The sequence below is a fragment of the Bufo gargarizans genome, chromosome 11 (genome assembly GCF_014858855.1).
Source record: "Bufo gargarizans isolate SCDJY-AF-19 chromosome 11, ASM1485885v1, whole genome shotgun sequence".
NCBI classification, from domain to species: Eukaryota; Metazoa; Chordata; class Amphibia; order Anura; family Bufonidae; genus Bufo; species Bufo gargarizans.
In genome coordinates this window covers 46,800,854-46,804,196 of record NC_058090.1, presented here as the reverse complement: position 1 = coordinate 46,804,196, position 3,343 = coordinate 46,800,854, and the positions used below count along the sequence as shown (strand labels likewise).

At 41.0% G+C, this 3,343-nt stretch overlaps 1 long non-coding RNA gene across 1 annotated transcript; it reads right to left on the bottom strand.

Moving 5' to 3' along the window:
- Positions 1 to 2,457: 2,457 nt before the first annotated feature.
- LOC122921575 lies at positions 2,458 to 3,132 on the bottom strand. The gene is made up of 3 exons (XR_006387038.1): positions 3,075 to 3,132; positions 2,780 to 2,996; positions 2,458 to 2,700 (listed from the first exon to the last, which is right to left on the bottom strand). It is a non-coding gene; the product is annotated as an uncharacterized LOC122921575 (long non-coding RNA).
- Between the last annotated feature and the right edge of the window lie 211 nt (positions 3,133 to 3,343).

Below are 3,343 nucleotides of genomic sequence, written 5' to 3'. Positions count from 1 at the left end.
CATACATGTAATGATTGCGGAGACCCTCAAATGCCAGGGCAGTACAAACACCCCACAACTGACCCCATTTTGGAAATAAGACACCCCAAGGTATTTGCTGAGGGGCATATTGAGTCCATGAAAGATTTAAATTTTTGTCCTAAGTTAGCGGAAAGTGAGACTTTGTGAGAAAAAAAAAAAAAAAAAAAAAAAAAATCAATTTCCGCTAACTTATGCAAAAAAAAAAAATTTCTATGAACTTGCCAGGCCCCTCATTGGATACCTTGGGGTGTCTTCTTTCCAAAGTGGGGTCACATGTGGGGTATTTATACTGCCCTGGCTTTTTAGGGGCCCTAAAGCATGAGAAGAAGTCTGGGATCCAAATGTCTAAAAATGCCCTCCTAAAAGGAATTTGGGCCCCTTTGCGCATCTAGGCTGCAAAAAAGTGTCACACATCTGGTATCGCCGTACTCAGGAGAAGTTGGGCAATGTGTTTTGGGGTGTCATTTTACATATACCCATGCTGGGTGAGATAAACATCTTGATCAAATGCCAACTTTGTATAAAAAAAATTGGAAAAGTTGTCTTTTGCCAGGATATTTCTCTCACCCAGCATGGGTATATGTAAAATGACACCCCAAAACACATTCCCCAACTTCTCCTGAGTACGGCGATACCAGATGTGTGACATTTTTTTGCAGACAAGGTGGGCAAAGGGGCACATATTCCAAAGTGCACCTTTCGGATTTTGCAGGCCATTTTTTTTACACATTTTGATTGCAAAATACTTCTCACACATTTGGGCCCCTAAATTGCCAGGGCAGTATAACTACCCCACAAGTGACCCCATTTTGGAAAGAAGACACCCCAAGGTATTCCGTGAGGGGCATGGCGAGTTCCTAGAATTTTTTATTTTTTGTCGCAAGTTAGTGGAATATGAGACTTTGTAAGGAAAAAAGAGAAAAAAAAAAAATCATCATTTTCCGCTAACTTGTGACAAAAAATAAATAAATTCTAGGAACTCGCAGTGCCCCTCACGGAATACCTTGGGGTGTCTTATTTCCAAAATGGGGTCACTTGTGGCGTAGTTATACTGCCCTGGCAATTTAGGGGCCCAAATGTGTGAGAAGTACCTTGCAATCAAAATGTGTAAAAAATGGCCTGCAAAATCCGAAAGGTGCACTTTGGAATATGTGCCCCTTTGCCCACCTTGGCAGCAAAAAAGTGCGACACATCTGGTATCGCCGTACTCAGGAGAAGTTGGGGAATGTGTTTCGGGGTGTCATTTTACATATACCCATGCTGGGTGAGAAAAATATCTTGGTCAAATGCCAACTTTGTATAAAAAAATGGGAAAAGTTGTCTTTTGCCAAGATATTTCTCTCACCCAGCATGGGTATATGTAAAATGACACCCCAAAACACATTCCCCAACTTCTCCTGAGTACGGCGATACCAGATGTGTGACACTTTTTTGCTGCCAAGGTGGGCAAAGGGGCACATATTCCAAAGTGCACCTTTCGGATTTCACTGGTCATTTTTTACACATTTTGATTGCAAAGTTCTTCTCACACATTTGGGCCCCTAAATTGCCAGGGCAGTATAACTACCCCACAAGTGACCCCATTTTGGAAAGAAGACACCCCAAGGTATTCTGTGAGGGGCATGGTGAGTTCCTAGATTTTTTTATTTTTTGTCGCAAGTTAGTGGAATATGAGACTTTGTAAGAAAAAAATAAAAAAATAAATCATCATCATTTTCCGCTAACTTGTGACAAAAAATAAAAAGTTCTATGAACTCACTATGCCCATCAGCGAATACCTTAGGGTGTCTACTTTCCGAAATGGGGTCATTTGTGGGGGTTTTCTACTGTTTGGGCATTGTAGAACCTCAGGAATCATGACAGGTGCTCAGAAAGTCAGAGCTGTTTCAAAAAGCGGAAATTCACATTTTTGTACCATAGTTTGTAAATGCTATAACTTTTACCCAAACCATTTTTTTTTTGCCCAAACATTTTTTTTTTATCAAGACATGTAGAACAATAAATTTGGCGAAAAATTTATATATGGATGTCGTTTTTTTTTGCAAAATTTTACAGCTGAAAGTGAAAAATGTCATTTTTTTGCAAAAAAATCGTTACATTTTGATTAATAACAAAAAAAGTAAAAATGCCAGCAGCAATGAAATACCACCAAATGAAAGCTCTATTAGTGAGAAGAAAAGGAGGTAAAATTCATTTGTATGGTAAGTTGCATGACCGAGCGATAAACGGTGAAAGTAGTGTAGTGCCGAAGTGTAAAAAGTGCTCTGGTCATGAAGGGGGTTTCACCTAGCGGGGCTGAAGTGGTTAAATAAAATGTCCATATTCTATGCTATGTCTACCGTATACCATAGGGGGCTGGCCAAAACAGGGGAGCCAAAGACTCTGCTGACTCAGACAGCCCCTTACACTCAGACGGAGGGAACAGTTGTCCCTCTGACTGTAGGGGGCTGGCAAAACAGGGGAGCCAAGGGAGCCCCTTTACAATTTTTTCTTTTTTAACAGTTGTTAAAAATATTTACCTTCTTGGTGCCATCGCCTTTCGTAGGAAACCCAGGGCCGCCGTATGGATGTATGGGATCCCTGAGGCTCCTCCGGAGCCACCTAGGGCCTGAACCTCCTTGTTAAAATCCCTCCTGAAGCGGTCCCGGATAGATCGCCAACGCGTTGTAACCAGTTTGACTATAGAAAAAAAAAACATAAAAAATAAAATCAGCATGATGTAAGGAAAAGAACAATATACATTTATTTTTTTACTTACCATATTTCTCCTGAGCCGCCGCATTTAGATCCCCCCAGGTCTCAAAAATTTGCGCACAGATGTCCCTCCAGAGCCGCTGGGCCCGATGATGATCAGCGTGGTGGCGGTTGGAGTGGTCCCATAATGATGGACGCGCATCCACCGGTTGGATGAGGAGCAGGTTATCTATGGTAGGAACCCCGAACTCCTCATCTTCCCTGGTGGAGCCTCTGGAACCCTGAAAAAAAGGAAATACAAAATTAAATGTAAATCCTAATACAAAATGCAAATTAAAACTACTTAATTCAAGACTTACACGTCTACGACCGCCACGCTCATTCCCGCGGACTCTGGAGGCGACTGGAGGATCCTCGCTGGCGGCTCTAGGTGCAGATTGCTGAAACAAAAACAAAAAATGTTTTACAGAATGTATTTTAATAATAAAATTAATTACAGTACAGACCAAAAGTTTGGACACACCTTCTCATTCAAAGAGTTTTATTTTTTTCATGACTATGAAAATTGTAGATTCACACTGAAGGCATCAAAACTATGAATTAACACATGTGGAATTATATACATAAC